At 45.1% G+C, this 23,413-nt stretch overlaps 5 non-coding genes and 1 pseudogene across 5 annotated transcripts; 4 read left to right on the top strand and 2 right to left on the bottom strand.

The window, feature by feature from the left end:
• Positions 1-5,496: 5,496 nt before the first annotated feature.
• TRNAE-UUC lies at positions 5,497-5,568 on the bottom strand. The gene has a single exon. It is a non-coding gene; the product is annotated as a tRNA-Glu (tRNA).
• Positions 5,569-7,784: 2,216 nt separating this feature from the next.
• On the top strand, positions 7,785-7,857 carry TRNAV-CAC. The gene has a single exon. It is a non-coding gene; the product is annotated as a tRNA-Val (tRNA).
• Positions 7,858-9,895: 2,038 nt separating this feature from the next.
• LOC122481084 lies at positions 9,896-11,460 on the top strand (annotated as a pseudogene).
• A 1,017-nt stretch (positions 11,461-12,477) lies between these two features.
• TRNAN-GUU lies at positions 12,478-12,551 on the bottom strand. Its single transcript has one exon. It is a non-coding gene; the product is annotated as a tRNA-Asn (tRNA).
• A 702-nt stretch (positions 12,552-13,253) lies between these two features.
• Positions 13,254-13,325, top strand: TRNAH-GUG. The gene has a single exon. It is a non-coding gene; the product is annotated as a tRNA-His (tRNA).
• A 5,511-nt stretch (positions 13,326-18,836) lies between these two features.
• On the top strand, positions 18,837-18,910 carry TRNAN-GUU. Its single transcript has one exon. It is a non-coding gene; the product is annotated as a tRNA-Asn (tRNA).
• The last annotated feature ends 4,503 nt before the right edge of the window (positions 18,911-23,413 follow it).

Genomic DNA, 23,413 nt, shown 5'->3' with positions numbered 1-23,413 from the left:
AGTATGCAACAGAATCCAATATCCATTCATGAATAAAACTCTCAGATAAATAGGACAAGAGAGGCAGTTCCTCAATTTAATAAAAACTATTTACAAAAAACCTACAGCTAACATTATACTTGGTGGTGAAAGACTGAATGCTTTTCCCCAAAGATTAGGAACAAGAAAATGATGTCTATTCTCATGACTTTAATCAATATCATACTGCAAGTTCTGGCCACTGCAGTAAGGCAAGAATAAAGAAATAAAAGGCATACAGATTAGTAAGGAAGAAATAAAACTAACCCTATTTGCAGATGACATTACTGTCTATGTAGACAATTCCAAGGAAAAAAAAGAAACCCAGAACTAATAAATGAGGTCAGCAAGATTGCAGGATACAAGATCAACATACAAAAATCAACTGAATTTCTATACACTAACAATGAGTACTTGGGAATTATTTAATTGAATTTAATTGAAGTTGAAAAACAATATAATTTACAATTGCTCCAAAGAAAATGAATTACTAAGGTATAAATCTAACAAAGCAAACAAAGGATTTGTGTGCTTAAAATGACAAGATACTGATGAAAGAAATAAAAAAGACCTAAATAAATGGAGAGATATACTCTGTCCATGTTTGGACATCTCAAGATATTAAAGATGTCAACTCTCCCCAAACTGACCTATAGGTTTAGTGCAATTCCTATCAAAATCCCAGCAAAAATTTTTGGAGACATAGATAAGTAAGTAACATAGATAAGTTATAAGGAAGTAACAGACTCTCAAACAGCTAATATAATCTTGAAAAAGAAGAATAAAGTGAGAGGAATCACTCTACCTGACATTAAGGGTTATTATACATAGTAAGCAATACAGTGTGGTGTTGGTGAAAGCATAGATCTATCAATGGAACAGAATAGAGAACCCACAAAATAGACCCACACGCGTATGTTCATCAGATTTTTTTTATAAAGGTGCAAAAGCAATCCCATGGAGGAAGGATAGCCTTTTTCAGCAAGTGATACTGGAGCAATTGGACATTGATAGGCAAAAAAAAGAAATGAGCTTCAACTTAAAACTGTTCGGGATTTAGGACTAGGCAAAGAGTTACGGCACCAAATATTGGCACCAAAAGCATGATCCATTAAAGGAAAGATTGATAGATTGGACCACATCAAAATTAAAAACTGTTGCTCTACAAGACTTTGTTAAGAGAATGAAAAGACAAGGAGAAAATATTTGCAAACCATATATCCACGAAAAACTAGTATCTAGAATATAAAAAGAATTTTGGGGCGCCTGGATGGCTCAGTCGGTTAAGCATCCAACTCCGGCTCAAGTGGTCATAATCTCACAGATCATGAGTTTGAGCCCCACATCAGGCTCTGTGCTGACAGCTCAGAGCCTGGAGCCTGCTTCTGATTGTGTCTCTCTCTCTCTGCCCCTCCCCCACTCATGCTCTGTCTCTTCGGTCTCAGAAATAAATAAACATAAAAAAAAAAAAAACAACTCACCAGTAAAGCAACAACCCAATTAGAAAATTAACAAAGATATAAACTGATATTTCCCCTGAAAGGATATAAAGACTGCAAATAAGCACGTGACAAGCCATTACATCACTAGCCATTAGGCAAATGCAAATTAAAACTGCAAAGAGATATCATTCCACATATCTGAAATGGCTAAAGTTAAAAATACCAAATACTGCTATAAAGAATTTCATTATATGCTCCTATAAAATTGTTAAATGCTGCTTAAATATGTAGTTAGCTACTCTGTGCTTCCTAGTAAAGGTAAATCTCATGACAGATGTTCAAACTCTAAACTTGCTTCATTCTGATTTTCACTGATCAACCATAATGATAATGATAATGATAATCCTTAATGATAATGACAATCAACCATAATGATAATCCTTATATATTTTTTTGGCAATTAAACATAACCAATAATAGCTACCATAAAGTAATATTTATTATGGCACAATTTTCAAATATTCTCTTATAAACTCATCTTTTACTATTAGAGCATTCTACTCAGATGACTCTGGCATGATCATGCTCTATGGCTAAAGGTCTGAGAGTGTTAATTTTTAACTGTATAAATAGCATCTTTCCTTGAGGGAACCTATCTTTCCTTCATTCAAAGGGCTCTATGATTGTGAATTTGTTAAGGATTTGTGGTTATTGTGACTCAAGTCAGACCTATGTTCACTAGACCTAAAATATTTCTGTTTATACAGATCAAGTAAAATTCTAATAGGTTACCCATCTATTTCAGATCTGGGGACACTGATGAGTTCATGATAAAGAGTGGTAAGCCATTCTGATTAGTGCTTCAGGTCTGCTACCCGTTGTATTAGCTGTGACCACTTTTTCTTTAGAGATTTATCATTGTCATGTGACCCTCTCAACGCCATCTTTCCATTATCCCCACTAATTTCAGGAATCACAGTTCAATGGCAGCAGCTCCCACTGTCCTTCAAGAAATAGCCACTACAGGGGCGCCTGGGTGGCTTGGTCGGTTGAGCGTCTGACTTCAGCTCGGGTCATGATCTCACAGTCCGTGAGTTCGAGCCCCACATCGGGCTCTGTGCTGACAGCTCAGAGCCTGGAGCCTGTTTCGGATTCTGTGTCCCCCTCTCTCTCTGCCCCTCCCCTGTTCATGCTCTGTCTCTGTCTCAAAAACAAATAAACGTTAAAAAAAAAATTAAAAAAAAAAAAAAAAAAAAAAGAAATAGCCACTACAGAGTCCTTTGAAGATGCAGAGACAGCCCTCTTGAATATAATTCTCACAACCTTGTTGGAAGTAGTGTGTTCTTCTCGACCTTTCCAGAGAATATAGATAGGGGTGAGTGAGCTTGTCTTACATGATAAATCCTCTCTAGTATCCTGATCTCCCTAAGCTTTTGGATACTTTCCTCTGTAATATACCAAAGAAGTTCTGGCGTTTAAACTTCATTTACAAGAGGCCACTTTTGGTGCAAGTTTTCGGTCAACCAAGCAAGTGAACAGTGAAAGCCTCTTGAGTAAATGCTTTGCTACTGCATGCCATGAACTGACAGTATTCCGTGACATCAGGGTCCTTAATACCTTCAAATCTAAACAGGTCTAAGACCCCATAGCAGATACTCCAGAACACATTCTCAGAACCCATACCTAAGCTCATATTCTTCCAGGACCACTTCACTTATTGTAACTCAGTTCTAACTGAGGATGTCACTACAACAATGTTAAACACAATAGAACAATGGCACCTCACAAAGAAATAAGACTGGGAACTTCAGCAAATTGCATCTCTGCTACGTGACTTTCTCACGCCTACACACATACACACACTCACATACACACACACAACTTACTCCCTCCTGACCATTTGTTGGATCAGGAATTTACACTGATAAGTTATTCAACAAAATAAGACAAGATTTGAACCACCTGGTAGGCCTCAGTGTCCTGTCTTACTTGCTTCACCATCCTTCTACTTTCCTCTCATCAGATTCTCGGTTATTCCTGCCCCTGGAGTATGTCCTTCAAGCTTGTGGCCCTTAGGCTTGTGGGATATTGTTTACATGTATTCCCTGGCTAGAAATCAACTCAAAGGATAGCATTCATTGTCAATCCCAGGGCTTTTTTGTAGAAAAAAAAAAATGCTTAGAAAAGTAATGCTTGAACATTTGCTTTTCCTCCAAAGAAAAAACCTTAAGTGACACTGCTGATGTCTGTGAAGTTAGTTGCGAAGTTAGCTGTGGGAAGTATGCTAAAAACTGAAGCTCTTGCATTCACCATGGGGCTAAGGAGAAACAGCAGTAAAAATTGTTGGAAGGAAGCTTCTGCGTCCACAAGACACCTCACTTCAAGCAAGGGGGAAGTAAAATTTAACTGGGTTCTGGTGTCTTCTCAGTTTGCAGATGGGATTTGCAGAATCTTTCCTTCTGAGGGAGGTAAGGAACAAGTTAGGGGAGGACAGTTGGCCTGCCAGGCTAGCCCTGAAATCACTTAACAGGGATTCTCACAGGCCCCCAAATGTGTTCCATGATATGACTTCCCTAGTCACGTCTCCAAGGTCCAAAGCCTCCCCAGACTTACAGAGTTAGAGGACCCTGGATGGGCATAGGATGAAACACCAACAGCTAGTTGTAGCAAAAAACACCAACAATAGCTAGTTCTATGTTCCAGAGTATGGCACAAAGACTTCAGGGTCACCTGTCCCTTGGACTATAAACTCAGTGCTTGGTGGCATAAACCCACTTAGAATCAAAGGCTTCCTTTTGAGTTTTTTCAGGTAGATTCCTTACACTGTTGGGTTTTGCTATCATTTGATCAGTGATCTCATTCTCGTTGCTTTTATCATTTAAATCAGATAAAAAGCTCTAATGAGTGGAGTATTGGTGGACTTAACTGAAATATTTTCATGTGGAGCTCTAGAAATAAAGATAGAATTTGTCTGCAAAGTTGTTTTCTTGGATTGCCAGAATTTGGCTCTTTGTAACTGTGTGTGCTTTCTTAGAAGGCAGGCTTGGTATGCTCAAACCCGGTTTTCAACTCTTCTTGCCCCCTTCAGCCAGCTTGAATCTATTTCCAGGGTTCTTTGGAGTCCAAGGATGCAAATGAGGTCTCTTATATTTCTTGCATTTTCAAGCAAGGTCCTTCAGAAAAGAATAAAGTTTTTCAAAGAAAATAGTTTTTACTCAGTTTCTGAAAGGATATTTTTTTTCCCATTCAAATATAACTAGCAGTGTTATTATTAGTTTCATTTTTCACATGTAAGGCAACTTCACTGTAGTGGCTCCTCACCCCTTCCTGAATACAGAGCTTTCTGCTGTGTCAAATTTAGGCCATGTGATACGCAAAATTCATATGCATAATATACCAGGAGCAAAGTCTTCAGAAAGAACTGAGACAGCTTCAAATGAGAGCTCAGCTCTCCAGAGGCCCCTGCTTTGGGGCTTTATTGCCTCTCCCCTGGAAGTAAGGGCCCAGGATTTTCACATCCTGGATTCAGAATCCCACATCTCAGGCGGGACTCCTGATTTTGACCAAAGCACAAATTGAAAGTTTTTATCCCTTGGACCTTGGAGCTTCTGGAAGCTGCAGAAACTGGGGGACTTGCACAGCTGTGAGGCATGAGAGAGCTCCTTGCAAGCCAAGAGCAGTGGGACTCCCCACCTCCCCCTTGTCTTTCCCTTTCATTCCTCTCAAGCTGCAAGGCTCCTCTCTTGCCTTTCTTTCAGAAATAGAGGGCCCTTTGCTTTCTGTCATTTTTTAAAATTCTATTTGACCAAATCTTTCAATGTTTATTTATTTTTGAGAAGAGATGGAGAGAGCGAGGCAGCGTGCAAGCGGGGGAGGAGCAGAGAGAGGGAAACACAGAATCCGAAGCAGGCTCCAGGCTCTGAACTGCCAGCAGCAGAGCCTGGAGACAGCCTGGACCCGGAGACCTGCCCCTGCCCACCCCCCACGTGGGGATGAAGATCCAGATTCGTGCATGTAGAACCATTAAAAAAATGCCTTCCCTGACCGGGAATCGAACCCGGGCCGCGGCGGTGAAAGCGCCGAATCCTAGCCACTAGACCACCAGGGAGCTGCCAGCCGCTTCTTTTTAAGAAGCAGGAGTACTCTCCGCGCTAAGCGGTGGCTATTTCCCGTCTGTTTGCTCTGGGTGACGCGCACCCCTCTCAGTAACTGTCCCCTAAGGCCGTTCCCTCTATAAAAAATGCCCCACAACAAAGACCTTACACTGTGCGGGACAGCGGTTGCGCCCCGGGGCCCCGCCAGGTCCACAAGTCGCCCCGTCCAGGCCGCACCCGTGGCTGCGTGTGGACACAAGGTCGCCGCGAAGAGGCGGGGAGGGGAAGCGCCCGGAGTGAGACCCCGCAGTCCCCAACATCCCCCCAAAGTTTGGGACGCAGCGACAGAGGCGGCGCGGACCGAGACGGCTTTCGAGGCAGGCTCTGCAGCCCTGGACTGGACTAGGGTCCCGCCCGCCCCCCCCCCCCCGCCCCCGGCCCCCCAGCCACACGCCGCACGCCTGCTTTGTCCGAAAATCCTGCTGCTGCTTTTGTTAATTGCCGTCTCGGAGCCACACAACCGGCTTGCTGATTCGGGCAAACGACTCTCCCGACACAGGCGGGAGATCAGTTTAACGCTGGCACCTTGGCTCCCTCATCCCTAAGTCTAGGGATCGTGGGTTTGAGCCGCCGTTGTTCTTTTCCGGGGGGAGTGGTGTTGCGGGGGGGAGTGAGGGGGCGGCTCTGTCCCTCTTCCAGGCCTGTCCTCGAGGGCAAGGGGTTAGGGCCGGGGCCCCTCAGCGTAGCTCCTCTTGCGGGGTGTGGAATCCCACGTGCCTTCCGTTTCAGCCAACAGAGAGGCTCCAAGGACCGCTCCACTGGGTTTGCGGGAACCCAGCTGATCCAAGTGTATTAGTTTGTGGTTCTCCAGCCCCGACTGCACGTCTTGCTCCTGGGAGGGAAGGTTCAAATACTCCTTCCTCCTGTCCACGTACAACCACAGAGGGTCCGGACACGACAGAAAGACAGTGAATCCTCTCCCCTGGCTGGGGGTGGTAGGAGAAAAATAGAATTTGGAGGGAAGGAAAGGGGGGAGGGTGACCTAAAGAAATTCAATGATGGAAAGCTACTTTGAAGGCCACATCTTTTGGAAGCAGGTCCTCTGGTTGCTGGTGACGATGGTGCATCCCTAACTGCATTTTGAGCCAAAGCAGAACAAAGCAGAGCACTGTGGGCTGGTGTCCAGTGAGTATGCTGCCCGCACTTCCTTCGGGTTGGAGCACTTGAACTTTGAGCGAGAAGGCCACGCAGTAACCATTGCACTAAGATCAACCGCTGGAGAAAATGGCATATTCTTCGCCAAACTTCTTAAGCTGTACTTCTAAAGGAAAAAGAGAAAAGGGGAGAGGGACAAGAAAGAAAAGCAAAGAAAGAAAGAACATTAGTCTTTCCCAGCATTGGTCGGCTAGCATTTTGCTGTGAGGTGAGCTTGAAAACCCCTCCAGGCACATGCTTTCTGTGAAAACCGCCTTTACCTCTTGACCTGTCCTAGGTTAAAAATCGCATTCCTTGACCTGTTGAACGGGAAAATTATAAAAGGCAAATAAAAGAAGTGTCAGGTATTGTGAAAGGTAAAACAAAACTGTTCTTCAAAACGAATCTCAAGAGGGATGAGGAGGAAATCGAATAATCATGAAATCTGCGTGCACTGTCCCTGGCTCCTGAATAGATTTATACTTACTCTATGTGGTCTTCGAACGAATTCATTCCAGGCCGGGAATCGTGGATTGGCCTGTATTCGTGTTCGATATTTTAAAACAGCCAGATGTCCTAAGATGTGGCCTTTGCTACGGTACTGACTAAAACACACAGGCATGATTAAAATATTGGACTAAAGGAGCCGAGTAGAATAAGCGATGGCGGCAGGAATCGGAAGGACCCCTCTGCCAGGAGGGCCGCGGGGCGGCGCAGAGCCAAAGGGCTGACGGAGGAAGAGCGTGCACCCGACGTCTGCCCTGGGGCCCCTCGTCCTGGAGGCGGACACCCTGCGTTCGGTGCGGTTCCCGAGGCCAGGCTGCTGAGGGCGCCAGGGTCCCGTTGTCAGGGGAGGCGCGGGGTCCTTTGCCGGGACCGCTCCGGGGGCGCGGGCTCCTCGCCCGCAGGCTCCTCGCCCGCAGGGGCGCGGCTGCTTTCAGGGCCTTGGGCAGTTCAAGCGAAGTCGGCGGGCCCAACGGGTGTGGCCGAAATGCCGCTTTTGGGGGTTAGAGCCGAAGACCCAGCCGCCTGGCTCGTTTCCGTAGTGTAGTGGTTATCACGTTCGCCTCACACGCGAAAGGTCCCCGGTTCGAAACCGGGCGGAAACAACTTCCTTTTACGAGCCCCTCCTCCACACTCCCCCCCCGCCCCGCCCCGCCCCCCCCCCCCCCCCCCCCCCCCCCCCATATATCTATTGTCCTTTAAAACGCAGAAAGAACGATGGCTTGAGCCAAGGCGGCCTCGGCGGGCGCGCTGTTGCGTTTCCATTTAGAAAACTAACACACAAAAAAACAACACAAGCAAGGCCGGAGTCCCACCGCCACCTGAAAGCCTTCTCAGCACTCGACTACCAGGCCTGGCCGCTGTGTGTCTGCTCCCAGTCACCTTGGAGAGCAGGCCACACCCTTGACTGTGCCCCAGGACAAAACTCAAAAAAAAATTTATAGGAATACCAAAGTAGCCAGTATCCAAGAAGGTACACTGTGACAATGTCTGCCAGGCATGCAAGAGGCAGAAAAACAAAACCCAAAGGAGGAGAATAAGCAATTGAAACTGAACGAGAACTGACAAGATGTTAAAACTAGCAGAGAAGACTTTAAAATAGATACTATGTGTTACATATGCCCAAAGAGTTAAGTTGGAAATGTGGAACATACACAAATGACCAGGATCAAAGTTAAAGGAGGAAAACTATAACATCTGAGTTAATAAATTCACCAGATGGAATTAAGAGCAGATTAGACATTGTGTAAAAAAATATTAGGGAACATAAAGCCATGAACAATGGAAATATCCAAAGTGAAACGCAAAGAAAAAAAAAACCTTTTTTTTTAAGTTGTTTTTTTTTTTCCTTAACGTTTGTTTATTATTGAAAGACAGAGACAGAGCATGAGCATGGGAGGGGCAGAGAGAGGAGGAGACACAGGATCCGAAGCAGGCTCCAGGCTCAGCTGTCAGCACAGAGCCAGACGCGGGGCTGGACCTCACAAACCGCGAGATCATGACTTAGAGCCCAAGTCGGACGCTCAACCGACTGAGCCACCCAGGCGCTCCCAGAAAGCTTTTAACATAGCATCAGTGAATAGTAGGGCAACTTTAAAAGGCCTAATATATGAGTGATTGGAATCCCTGAAAAGACTGCAGGAGAAAATTTTTTGAAGTAAAAATGTTTGAAGAAGCAATGAGAAAAATTTCCAATCATAATGAAAAATTTTTTATTTAATATTCTTTATGTTTTATTTCTTTTTGAGAGAGAGAGAGAAAGAGTGTGAGTGGGGGAGCGGCAGAGAGAGAGGGAGACACAGAATCCGAAGCAGGCTCCAGGCTCTGAGCTGTCAGCACAGAGCCTGATGCGGGGCTGGAACCCAGGGAGGGCGAGATTATGACCCGAGCCCAAGTCAGAGGCTTAACTGAGCCATGTAGGCGCCCCTCAGTCATAATGAAAATTATAAGCTCACCCACCCAAGAAGCCAAATGGATACAATGAAAGAACACAAGGACTATTTAAAAACTCACACCAAGTTACATCAAAACTAAATTGCTCAAATCCATGGGGGGGGGGGGTACCTTTAAAGCAGCCAGAGGAAAAAAGACATGGTACCTTACTGAAATGTAGTGGGGAGGCTCAACGGGGGGGGGGGGGGGGGGGGGCTCTCATGCCTTACCATTTGCTCTCAGTTCCAAATCCAACTGTAAAAGGTGGACCTTGTAGGAAGACACTACTTTTGCTACCCTGCAGAAAGATGAGAGGCTTTTCTCATCTTTTCTCATTTTCTCATTCATTGGCAACAGCCCAGCCAATGAAACAGTCACAACTCAGCCAATGGGAAGCCCCTATACTTAAAACTCCTAGTTTGAGCCAAAGTAGTTATTTATAATAATAGTCTTCCCAACTTCCCGCTTTCCTGTATAAAAGAGCATACCTCTCTTTTGTTCTGTGCACTTATCTATGGGTTTGCTTTAGCTTGCTTGTCTGGGATTGTAATTCTCTGCTATTCCTGAACAAACTGATCTTTTGCTGGTAAAACAACTGGCAATTTTGTTTTAAGGTTAAGGTACATACAGAAAAAAATAAAGATGATGTCAGACTTCTCATCAGAACCAGCACAAATGATAAGACAGTTGAGGGCATTCTGGCGCGGAGTTGGGCGGCGTTGGGCACAGCTAGCGGGTCGGGCGCGGAGAGGGGGTGCAGCTCGGTTCCCCACCCCCCACCCCTCCCCCTCCCCCTCAGGCGCGAGCCCCACCCCTCCGCCGGCCAGGCGGACCTGGCTGAACTATCCTCTGCAGCGCGAGCCCGGGGCGGCTCCGGGCGCCCCCCCAGCAGACCTCCCCCCATCATGGGCAGCCAGAGCTCCAAGGCTCCCCGGGGCGACGTGACCGCCTAGGAGGCAGCAGGCGCTTCCCCTGCTAAGGCCAACAGATGGAGAATGACCACGTGAAAAGCAATGGAGACTTCTCCCCAAGGGTGAAGGGGAATCGCCCCCCATGAACGGAACAGAGGAAGCAGCCGGGGCCACTGGCGATGCCATCGAGCCAGCATCCCCTAGCCAGGGCGGTGAGGTCAAGGCGGATGTCCCCGCCAAGGAGACCCCCGAAAAGAAGAAGAAATTTTCTTTCAAGAAGGCTTTCAAATTGAGTGGTCTGTCCTTCAAGAGAAATCGGAAGGAGGGTAAGGGTGATTCTTCTGCCTCCTCACCCACAGAGGAAGAGCAGGAGCAGGGGGAGATCGGTGCCTGCGGCGAGGAAGGCACAGCCCAGGAAGGGAAGGCTGTTGCTGCCCGGAGGGTCAGGAGCCCCAGGCCAAGGGGGCAGAGGCTAGTGCTGCCTCCAAGAGAGGAGACACCAAAGAAGAGGCAGGGGCCCAGGCTACAGGACCATCCACTCCCTCTGGGCGGGAGAGTGGCCCTACACACTCCAGCGAGCAGAATGAGTAGCTGGGTGGGGGCAGGTGGGTGATCTCTAAGCTGCAAAAACTGTGCTGTCCTTGTAAGGTCACTGCCTGGACCAGGTCCCCTGACTGCCTTCCTGTGCCCAGAAAGGAAGGGGCTGTTGCTCCCTCCCAGCCACATTCCCTCTCCTTTTCCCTCCTGTGGATTCTCCCATCATCCATTTGGCCTTCCTCTTAAGGCCAGTTGAAGGTGGTCCCTTGCAGTTTCCCAAGTTAGGTTAGTGATGTGAAATGCTCCTGCTCCTGGCCTTACCTGTCCTGTCCCCACCCCTGCAGAAGGCAATTGCTGGTTTTCTTCCCCAATTCTTTTCCAAGTAGAAAAGACATTTTCCCTATTTCCCAAATCCCTGAGCCAGATGTGGGGTGCCTACACCCTCAAACCCTGAGTGTCCAGCCTCCCCCTCCCCCCCCCACCCCTGTTGAGTTTTTAGTCTCTTGTTCTGTGCCTAGTGGCACCTGGGCTGGGGAGGACACTGCCCCTGTCTAGGTTTTTATAAATGTCTTACTCAAATTCAAACCTCCAGCTTGTGAATCGACTGTGTCTCTTTTTTGACTTGGTAAGCAAGTATTAGGCGTTGGGGGGAGGGGGAGGTCTATAATGTAAAACAACTTCTTGTTGTCTTTTTTCCCCCTCCCATTGTTGTAAATAACTTTTAATGGCCAAACCCTAGATTTGTACTTTTTTTTTTCTAACTGTTAAAAACATTCTCTTCCACCTGGTTTTACTGTAACATTTGGAAAAGAAATAAATGTCCCTTTAGAAAGAAAAAAAAAGACAGTTGAGCAACATCTTTAAAGGATGGGGGAGGAATTCAACGGTGGAATTCTTTGCCTCCCCCCCCCAAAGTCTTTCAAAAATGAAAGTGACTAATGACATTTACAGACATACAAATGCTGAAAGACTTCATCACCAACAGATTCACATTGCAAGAAATGTTTAAAAAGTCCTCTGGGAAGGACACTGATACTAGATGGGAATCTGTATGTACCCAAGGAGATAAAGAACAACAGAAAGGATATTTCCATGGGAAAATATAGGATTTTTTTTTTTATTACTTAAATCCCTAATACCAAGAGACAGATTAAACAAAGGTAATGACAATGGATTGTGAGGTTTATAACATACACAAAGTAAAATGCATGACAAAACTAGCATAAAGGCTGGTAGAGGAGAAATGTGAAGAGATATGAGATCACTTAAAGGCAACTGTGGTAAGTTACAGATGTATATGCTATGAAGCCCAAAGCAGTAGCTGAAATAACAAGAGAGTTATAGCTAATAAACCATCAAAGGAGAAAAAGTGGAATCCTATAGAAACCATGTAAAGACTAAAGACTATGATAGAACAATTGCATTCTACCATGTAGATGTGTATACAAGTATTGACTGGATATGACAGCAGTATTATTTATAATAGTAAAAGCATAAAACCAAATTAATTTTGGTAACTATATGGAAATTAAAATTTGGTAACTATATGGAAAGGCTTAAATAAATATTAGTACAAGCAAAGAAGCCTTGTTGTTGAAACGAACTCAGGGTAACGATGTTTACTCTTGAGGATTCCTGGTGACCTCTTTTCCTCCCGAGGTCTTTGAGGATCCGTGATGATCTTGACTTAGGTCCTTCTGTTGTGCACAAGACCAGTATGGACAGGAGGATAATAGAGGAGTTTCTCTGCAGAGGAGTTTCTCTGCCTTTAGGGGAGGGGATGGACAAGATAGAAAGAAACGACTTTCACGATCTAAAAAAAAAAAAAAAAAACCACGACGGGTGCGTCCCTGGGTGGGCTCGAACCACCAACCTTTCGGTTAACAGCCGAACGCGCTAACCGATTGCGCCACAGAGACCCGTGGAAGCACACGTTTTCATAGAACAGAGAGCAAGCACTCACGCAACGCTAGGGGGAGCCAACCGCCTTTTCCGGACAGCACTGCAGGCTCCAAAGCCTCGGAAAATCGGAGAAGAGTTGCGATGCGATGCAGTGTTCGTCCCGTTTGAAACCCGTTCGTTGGGCGATTCCAACGGCAGAAGGCAGCCAGCTGAACAGCCTCCTCCACACCTTGTTCCACGCTCGCGTCAGATACCAGAGCCCCCCAGAGACGCCCAGGGCTGCGACTCCCCGAGCCTGATGCAAGAGGTGCCCAAGAGAAGCTGAACGCCTGGTGGGTTCTCGTGATGGCTCCTCGGGTTGTGCCGTCTTCACCCGCCCATCTGTGCTGATGATGCTCGGCTCAGCCGCGGTCGGTGGGGTGGGAGCCGGAGTGAGAGGTGGGGGCATCAAAAGGAGAAACGTATGGAGGAGGGAAAGAAACGGGGGAGGCATGGACACCGCAGGATACCCCGCAGAGGCCTGTGCAGACGCACAGGCTGGGCTGGATGCAGGGGAGATGATAAATGAATTCGAATGGGGAGGGGGAAAACGAAGGCAAGACACGAGGGAACAGCACGAGTACCTGCAGTTATCCAACAACAAAGCAGCACAGTAACTGGAATGAATTTCATCCCATTTGTCAGAGCAAGAACTGAGTTCACCGCCGGTAGAGTGGCGCGCCGTGATCGTATAGTGGTTAGTACTCTGCGTTGTGGCCGCAGCAACCTCGGTTCGAATCCGAGTCACGGCAAGGCTTTCCATTTTACTTTGTGTTTGAAACTACACGGGCCGCTCTCCTTACCTGCACGCAAAGAGCCACACTTTTCGCAGGCCACCACCAAGTGCGATACGGTCAGGAGGAAGGAAAAAACAAACAATAGTGCACTAAGCTCTATGCAGCGCTGTCCCAGAGAAACCCTGGACGCGCTCCACATCTCCCAATTTAACAGAAAATATCTAAAGATGAAGTGGAAGCTCTCAATGATCCCTGTATGTAGCTTCCACTAAGGAAATGGTCTAGTCTTATGGAGAGTTGTTTTTTCTTTTCTTTTCTTTTTTCTTTTTTTTTTTTTTTTTGGTTTGTTTTGTTTTTGGTGGAACTATTTCAAACATTAGTGAGACTGCTGTACACAAAAAGAACAGATTTTAAAGAGTTTGCAATACACTCCAAACTGGTCGTGGTCTACGTTGTAGTCTCTAACGTTGGATAGTCAATTTTATCCTAAAAAGGAAATTAGTAATGTGTATTCATGGAACAAAATGCCCAAATCATTAATGGACAGCTATTTAAATATTGAAATGTTTAATCACACCAGGATCGAGACAAATTTTCTCTCATCCAAGCATGGCCCTTTGATACACTTTCCAGGTAATGCCTATCCATCCTTGCTGTTTTAGGGATGTCTACCCCCACAGATTAGGCTTGTCCTTTCTTCAAATTCACATGAATGAATATACACTTTTTCTAACCATTATCAAGCAACATCATGTTTTTTATATGTGTTATTGCATTTGTCACACTTTCATTCTGGTGTTAATGATAATGGTGTAATGATAAGTATACCAGCGTAAAACTAAAGACCAATGACAGATACTTAAGTAATTTCAATATACCGTACTTGGGGAAAGGCTGGTAAAAATGTCATTCTACTAGTAATTTGTGGATATGTGAATACATGTCCGTTAAAGGAAAGGGAGTCATGGACAAAAACAAATCTGCAAGAAAAGCAAGACCACCATTCTTCTTTCCTGGAGGTGTTAGAATGGAGGAGTGGGGAGGACGGTGAGGCAAGTTGGGAGAAAGTGGGATTTTTTATTGCCACTGGAGAGTGCGTCCTTCTCCATCATTCCTCCGCTCTCCAAGGCCCCGCGAGGGCTGCACGCGCCGACGGAAGCGACGCCGAGAAGTGGCCCGGGGCGCAGAGTCCGGGCTTCGGTTGGACCGCTTGCCAGGTGTCTCTTCTGGGTTACCCCCACAGGATATTCCAGCTCTTCCCTGGGGTGCGGTGGGAGAGACGCTGACTTGGCCAGCTCCGGGCGCCGCAGGCTCTGGCAGCTCAAGGAGAAGCAAGGATTCCGGGCTCGAGCCGGGCCCCTCGACGGGCTGGGCCGTGAGAACCAGCGCGGGAACCGGTTGCCTCCGACCGCAGTTCCTCTCTCCTCCCGTTGTTACAAAAGGTTGCTCCGCAAGCATGGGAGAGGCGACGGGTCCTTTCCGCGGGGAGTGCGGGTAGGGGTGGAGATGGGGGGGGCGGGGAGAGGACGGGGAGGACGGAGAGGGCGGCTTCCTGTCCCCAAGGACACAGCGGGAGTGGGAGAGAAGCAGCGGGAAGGAGAAGCCGGGTGAGAGACGAGGAACCGTGGCCAGCTGGGGCAGGAAGACAAAGGGCGCGCTGGCCCCGGGAGCCTCCGTGCGAAGACAGGTTTCTGGCCTCCTTGCTCCTGGAAGGGGTGCCTCCTTCCGACTTGGTTCCAAAGGGAATGTGGCGCTGGAGCGGAGGCCCTCCGGTGACGCCCCGCGTGCTTTCCCACCAGCGGAAGCCGTGTGGCCTTTGTCCTCCTGGCCTGCGAGGAGCTCCCAGCCTGGGGCTGAGCTCGCTGGGCCAGATCCTGGCGCCGGAGCTCCCGCAGACAGGGCGGACTGCAGGGAAAGAGCAGGTGTAGCTCTGGCACCTTTTGGACAGACCGGGGGTGTGGTGCAAGAAGCAGTTACAAGCATGCACTTCCGTCGCGAAAGAGGAGATCCAGGAAGACGAAGGTGCAGACCCGATTTCCCAAGCAGGGCTGAAAGCGACGCCAGGAGGGAGAATCGCGCCTGACCCACCCAGCCTCGGTGTTCCCGCACAGACACCGGCATCAAAGAGGCCTTGGGCTCCTGGGGCTTAGAGCCGTGAACCTGGCGCGCAAAGGCACCTTATGACGTGGGCGTGCGGTAGCTGCAAATGCTTGTCGTTAAGGTCTGGAGTAGGAGAGATACGGAATTGGTAGAGTTGTCAATCCTGGGGGATGTTGGATCCACCCCGGGACCTTCTGGAATTGGTGCTGGATAGATTGTGGGTCAGGTCCCTGCCCAGGAGGAGTGAGGAAGGGGAATGTGTGAAGGAGGTAAGTGTTCAAATATGACAAGTGTAAGTGTGTGTGTGTGCGTGCGTGCGCGCGCATGATAGGCTCTCAGGGCTTTTTTAAATGCCATCTAAAAAATATAAAATCAGGGTGCTTGGGTGGCTCAATCGGTTGGGCGTCTGACTTCTGCTCAGGTAATGATCTCACAGTTCCGGAGTTCGAACCCAGGGTAGGGCTCTGCGCTGACAGCTCAGAGCCTGGAACCTGCTTGGAATTCCCACTCTCTTTGCCTCTCCCCTGCTGGCACCCTGTCTCTCTCTCTCAAAAAAAAAAAAAAAAAAAAATATATATATATATTTAATAAAAAAATAGAATAGAATGCCATTTAAAGGAAGCCAAATATTATGGGAGAATCACTCACTGGAGATAGCCTTGGGAAGACTGTAATTCAGAAAATACCTGTGCAGGTTATCTATGCAGACTTTCACTAGATCCAGTAAACAGCCCTTGCAACCAGGGGCAAACTGCGTTGTAGAGATTTCCAAAAGAGTCATTTTCACTCAGCACTTGACAGGTTTGAAGGATAATTTCTGAATCTTCCTGTGAACATGGAGTATTGCTAACACCATCATCCCAAGTCCCTAATAGATTCTCTTAAGAGCATTTTAGAAGTATTTTCTATTCCTTGTCATTGATAGCTCCTAAGACTATTTTGATTTTGAGAAGAACATATCACAGATTTTTAAATTGTGACTAAAATTCTAGAGCTCATAGAGAATTTGGGAGAATATATTCACAATATTTGGTACAAAGATTTCTTATAGAACATAAAAAGGCATAAATATAAACAAAAAAATAAAGCTAAAAAATTTCACCCAAATTAAACACTTATACTCATGAAAAATCACCATATGAAAGTCAAGTCACAAATCGAGAAAATATATTAGTCACATTATTACTTTAAAATGTCTCAGGGGTGCCTGGGTGGCTCAGTCTGTTAAGCCTTTCAAATTCTAGATTTCAGCTTGGGTGGCGATCTCATGCTTCATGAGATCAAATCCCACATAGGACTCTCAGCTCAGAGCCTGCTTGGGATTCTTTCCCTTTCTGCCCCTCCCCTTCTGTCCCAATAAATAAATAAATAAATAAATAAATAAATAAATAAAATGTCTCAATTATTTTTATAAATCAGTGGTAAAAAACTAAACCAAATAAAAATAGGTAAAATATTTGAATAGTCTTTCCTCAGAAAGTAAGATATCTTAATGACCAAAAGTTATCAGAAATATTCCAGATATTTTTACTCCTTTGGGAAATACAATTAAAATATAAGGAGATATAACATTCTACACCCTCCAGCATGACTGTATTTAAAGTAATTAATACACCAAATGCTGATAAGAATGTAGAGCAATTGCAACTGTAGTTGCTGGTTCAAAATCATTCTAGAGGAATATTGGCAATCTCTTTTTTTTTAAATTTTTTTATTTTGGAGAGAGAGAGAGAGAGATACAGAGTATGAGTGGGGCAGGGGCAGAGAGAGACACAGAATCTGAGGCAGGCTGAGCTCTCTCAGCACAGAGCCTGACCTAAGGCTGGAACTTGCAAACCATGAGATCATGACCTGAGCCAAAATCAGAGGCTTAACTGACTGAGCCGCCCAGGAGCCCCAGTGATTTCTAATAAAGTTAAACTCCATGACCCAGCAACTGCAGTACTTCTATGAATGTACAAGTACACAGAAAGTCCAGCACAGACTATGCATCAAAACACTAAGAATATTCATCAATAGCACTAATTAATACTAAATAACACCAAAGTTACTCCAATAATACCCAAATCAAGAAGTGATGTAATAACGGTATGGACATATTTAATGAACATAATGTTGCATGAAAAAAAGACGAATGCAAAAAAATACGCATTTATTTGTTTGAATTTCAAGAACAAGCAATTGTAACCTATAGGAAATAGACCTCCAAGTGATAATTAACTAAGTGAAATAGGGTCTGAATTGCCTGGAAAGGGGATCAGTGTACACTTTTGGGATCATGGCAATTTTTTGTAACTTGATTTGGGTGATGATTTCATTTGCCCACATTCAACAAAGTGTACACTAAAGATTTGTGATTTTTACTCTATGTGAACTATAGTTCAGTAATTTACTGTTCCCATAAAAACTAGTAATGAATGGCAGATGAAGACAAGCTGAGGTAGACCAGGACCGCTTGTTGGCATTTTATTAAACTCGAAAACTCGTTCTCGTTTAGTGTAGCCCTTCCCCACCCCCTCCGCCACACACACACAGATATTTGAAATATCTTTACCAGAAAAAAAGGCTATGACCGCACTATTTCGTTAGTGGAGGCTACAGGCAAGCCTCCCTGAAGGCGGTATTTCACCTTTGGGATGTTTTCTGCTGGGTAGTGAGACGAGGAAACTCCCAAAGTTTCGCTTTGGCTGGCGGCCTGCCAGTTCGTGCACCGTGGCATTTACTCCTCTTGTGGCCGCGTGGCTCTGTGGGGTCAGCCGTGTACTCTGCACTCAAGTATGGTGTGCTCCAACTGCTGCTAACTCTGGCGCTGGGATGACGAGCAACCCAAAAAGATGGGTCAGACACTACTCTGCCGTTACCGGGTTTGAACTTGCAGCCACAAACGCCCTAACCACTGCACAGTGACCATGCACCACAGGCCTGCGGGCCGCCACTGCCAGATACCTACAGTTTGTTCTTACGTAAACATATTCACACTTCCTTTGCCCTTTTATTCTTGGACTCCTACAGATGTTCGTGCTGTCCTCTTTCACGCTCTTCTCCGTTTCTCCCTCCCCATTCTGTTCCACAAAACAATTTTCCCATCTCCCGTCCGGGCAGGTCTCTTCGTCTCGTCCATACTTCTTTCCACGTTTCGTGTTTTCCCCTGATCTCCTTCCCACCTCCTCCTGGTCCCGCCCTCCATAACCTTCCCTTTAATTTTCTGGTTCCCGCCACAGCAACGAACAGTCCGGCTGGCTGCCCTTCTGCCTTCGGAATCGCCCAAGGCAAGGATTTCAAATGCGAGGAACTAGCCCCGTCGACTCGTCCTCCCGGGTTTTCGAGGCTTTGGAACCTGCACAGTGGTCCTGCCGAGGTGGGTAGCTCTCCCCACGTAGAGTGCATGCTCATTCTTTATTGGGATGAAAAGCCAGACTTGAGCAGGTCTCTGTGGCGCAATCGGTTAGCGCGTTCGGCTGTTAACCGAAAGGTTGGTGGTTCGAGCCCACCCAGGGACGTAATGTTTGGGCTTGAAAAGCCTTTGTCTTGTGATCTCCTTCCCTTTAAGAAGGAGAAGACCTCACTTATATTACCATTCTACGTCTGGAGCACTTCGGGGTCCTGTGCACCTCTGGATCCTTTATGCGAAGGTCATCCCAGATCCTGGGAAGAGCTATTTAAAGCATATGTATGAAAAAGCAAGAACAAGCAGAGCTGTCCTCGGCCTCACTTTCCATAGAAGTTTCTTCTATCGTTTGTACTAGTGTTTAACACTCTGTGTGCTTTTGAAATTAATTTGGTTCTATATTTTTAACATTACAAATAATGCTGTAGTCTTCATTCCTGTCGACATATCTTTGACCGCTTGTACAGGTATTTCCATAGAGTCCTGGAAAAGCAATTACTCTACCACAGTTTTTACATGATTCCATTTTCTCTCCTTTGTGGTCTTGTTATAAATCTTTTTTTGTTATTTCGGCGACTGCTTTGGGCTTCATAGCATATACATGTGTAACTTACCAGTCTCCCTCCAGTTGATCGATCCCATGCCTCTTCCCATTTCTCCCTGCCCACCTTTATGCTATTGTTGCCATGCTTTTTACTTTACATATGTTATAAAATCCACAATCCATTGTTATACTTTTGCCGAAACTGTCATGTTTTTTTTTTAATTCTTTTAATGTTTATTTTTGAGAGAGAGAGAAAGAGAGTGTGAGCAGGGGAGGGGCAGAGAGAGAGGGAGACAAAGAATCTGAAGCAGGCACCAGGCTCTGAGCTGTCAGAGGCAGGTCTCAAATTCACAAGCAGTGAGATCATGTCCTGAGCTGAAGTCAAGCCCTTAACTGACTGAGCCACCCAGAGTCCCTTAAACTGTCATGTTTTTAAACAGATTTAAATAATAACAAATCTTATAAAATTTCCCATACAGATATAATTTCTGTTGTCCTTCATCCCTTCGGTACTCCGGATTTCCATGTGGTATCAATGTCCTTCTTCCTGGAGGAGTCCTCCTGGTGATGTAGTCTTTTAGCATTTTTATGTCTATAAATGTCATTATTCACCTTCATTTTTTAAAGAACTTGATGGCGGGCAGGCATAGAATTCCACATTCCATTAGGGGGAAACCCTAGTCCTTTAAAGATGTTTTCTGGGGGCACCTGGGTGGCTCAGTCCATTAAGCATCTGACTTGGGCTCAGGTTATGATCTCACTGCTCTTGGATTTGAGCCCCAAGAGCTCTGTGCTGACAGCTCGGAGCCCGGAGCCTGCTTTGGATTCTGTGTCGCCCTCTCTCTGCCCCCTCTCCACTAGTTCTCGGACTCAAAAATATAAACCTTAAAGATGTTTTCTATATTCTCACTCACGCTGGTTCTGATAAGAGCTCTGACCTTTATTTTTGTTTCTGTATGGACCAAGTCTTTTTCCTCTGGCTGCTTTGGAGATTTAATCTTTTTCAGTGGATTGGAGCAATTTAATTATAATATGGTTTTATGTGGTTTTCTTCATGTTTCTTGTGCTCAGGGTTCATTTGACTCCCTGGATCTTTTCAGGAACTCCCATTATTCATGTTTTAGGACTTTTAAAGTTGCCCTACTATTCACTGATGCTATGTTCATTTAAAAAAATTGTTTTTACTCTGAGTTTCATTTTGCATATCTTCAAATGTTCATATCTTTATGTTCCTAATCTTTTTTTCTGCAGTGTCTAGTCTAATAATTCCATTTGGTGAATTTATTATTTCAGGTGTAGATTTATTTAGTTTCTATCTCTAAGGTTTCATTCTGGCCATTTGTATATGTTCCACATTTCTACTTAACTCTTTGGACATATATAAGTGATAATAACTGTCCTAAAGTCGTCTCTGATCATTTTAACATCGTGTAAATTCTGGTTCAGTTTCAATTGACTGATTATTCTCTTTATGGGTCACGTTTTTACATGCCTGGCATTGTTTGATTGGATCGCAGACATTGTCAAAGTTTAGCTTCTTGGGTACTGGCTATTTTGGTAATTCTATACATATTCTTGATTGTTATTCTGGGGTATAGTTAAGTGACTTATAAACTGATCCTGTTGGGTCTTGCTTTTAGGATTTTTTAGGTGGTTCAGGAACAGTGTTCATTCTAGGACTGATTATTTCTTACTACTGAAGCAGAACAAATTATGCATAGTTCCAGTCTACCTAGTGGGAACAGGCACTCTTTCCTGCCCTATGGGAATGCCAGGCCCTGTTCCATAATCTTTTCATATGTTTCTTCCCGTGACCTCAGATAGTTTCTTCACAAGCATGAGCTCACTGATCAGGGACTGAGTTCATGATCCACAGAGTCCTGGAGATGGAATTCCTGACTTCTCTCTCTGCCCAGCTGTCTCCTCACTGGTATTGTGTCCTATGAACTCTGGCTGTTTCTCCTCAGACCTCAGCTTCATCTCCTCAATACAGTCTCTTTGTCTGCCTCTGATCCCTTCCTGTACCACATCTGGAAATGATTTTGCACCTGACAGTGTAAGCTGGGACAACCATAGGTCTCACCTCTTTCTTTCCCATCTCTTGGGGGTTGCTATCCTTTGTTGCCTGATTTCCAGGATCTTGAAAACCATAATTTCATTTATATTATCTGTTCTTGTGTTTGTTTTATTTTCAAATGAGGCTAAATCTGGTTTCTGTTACTTCCCCTCTGCTAGAAGCCAAAGGCTTCTCTATATTTTCTTAGTTTGACTTTAGTAAGAGTTGCACCGATTTATGTTCCAATATATTTTTCAAACTCAGTGAGAGGGCCTTTTTCTTCATACTTTTGCCTGCACAACAAACTTTCTATACATCGGATTGTATAGAAGGGGAGTGGTGCCTTCCTGACTTAACTAAGAGAGGTACAACAGAAAGACATGTGGACATTATCCAGAGATACACTGTTGCATATGTTCAGCAGCTAAACTTCCAAGATATTTAGAAAGTCTTCCAATAAACTGCATGCAGAGAAGAGTGACTAGAGTAATCTCTCTGATAATGTCCTGCCAAGCAGTTTATCCAGTAGGACAAAAAACTGACTGTTCCCAGACATATGATCCTCCTCCCCTTTCTTTATAAATTGTATTTTTGCCTTTATTTGGATGCAAACAATCTAATAACTGTTTCCCCTCCTGTAGAAGGGTGAATTAGCATGTGGGCGACTAACTTCACACTTTTCCTTGCCAGTGTTTGGTTGTTTCTGCAAAAATTATCCCATTTATACAACTCATCAGAGCCAATAGAATTTGGTACCTGACAATGCATCTGTGTAGACAAGGATCTTTCAGCCCATATTCCATTGGTCCTTCTGTTGAATCTCATCAGTAAAAATGAAAGCTTTGGCTTTTACACACTCAGTCAGGTCCTTGGATTTAATGTCTATTTATCTGTCTACCTAACTATCTTATTTGTACATTGTTGACGTTCCCTTCCATCAGTAACATCAGTGTGGATGGTTTGGGTTTTTTATTTTGTTTTTTTGTTTTTTGTTTTTTGTTTTTTGTTTTAAGTGGGCTCCATGCCCAGTGTGGGGCTTGAACTCACAACCCTGAGATTAAGAGTCACTTGCTTTACAAACTGAGCCAGCCAGGTGCCCATGGTTTGGGTTTTCATATCGTGAAATGAACTTCTTATGATAAACGTGTTTGTTACTTGACAGAGATCCATCTCTGCTAGGTGACAGATGACAAATGTGGCCAATATGACTTCCCCCAAGGCAGTTACCTATCTATGTGCCATTGACATGTCCACATTAGTCTTGGGTATTTTACTGATTTATAACACAACTATATTTTCTAGGATTTCATTCTTTCTGCAGCCAGACCTAAAATCAGCCATTTCTCAAAATCCCTGGCTCATTACAGGGGGAAATGATTTTTATTTTTTATTTTATTTATTTATTTTTAATTTTTTTAAATGTTTATTTATTTTTGGGAGACAGAGAGACAGAGGGCAAGCAGGGGAGGGACAGAGAGAGAGGGAGACACAGACTCTGAAGCAGGCTCCAGGCTCCCAGCTGTCAGCACAGAGCCCGACTTGGGGCATGAACCCACAAAGTGCAGGATCATGACCTGGGCCGAAGTCAGACGTTCAACCGATTGAGGCACCCAGGCGCCCCAATGATTTCTAGAACCCAAGATCTGAATGGCAGCTGTTCTCACTGATACTGTGGTGTCAATGCCTCTCAGCAATAAAGACAAGAGACCCTACAGATATCTCTGATTCCAAACCATTACCACACAGTTCTTTCTTCCTTTCCCATGACATATTTTTGCTTCTCTCACAGTGAGAACACTGATTCCCACAGTATCAGCATATTTGCTCATTTGTAGTCTTATAGTAAATTCAAAAGAGTTTCAGAATTGGTCCACAACATAATTGCCAACAAAAAAATTCAGTTTAAGTATGAGATTTCTTTAAAATCTCTACAAAGCACTCCATTAGCGGTGAATTGGTAAAACATAGAGTTTTCCTGTGATGAAAATCACCCACTTGAATCTAGAGCACTTTAG

Source organism: Prionailurus bengalensis, chromosome C1, assembly GCF_016509475.1.
Source record: "Prionailurus bengalensis isolate Pbe53 chromosome C1, Fcat_Pben_1.1_paternal_pri, whole genome shotgun sequence".
NCBI lineage: Eukaryota > Metazoa > Chordata > Mammalia > Carnivora > Felidae > Prionailurus > Prionailurus bengalensis.
The sequence above is the reverse complement of the archived record's forward strand: the minus strand, read 5'-3'. Positions and strand labels throughout refer to the sequence as shown.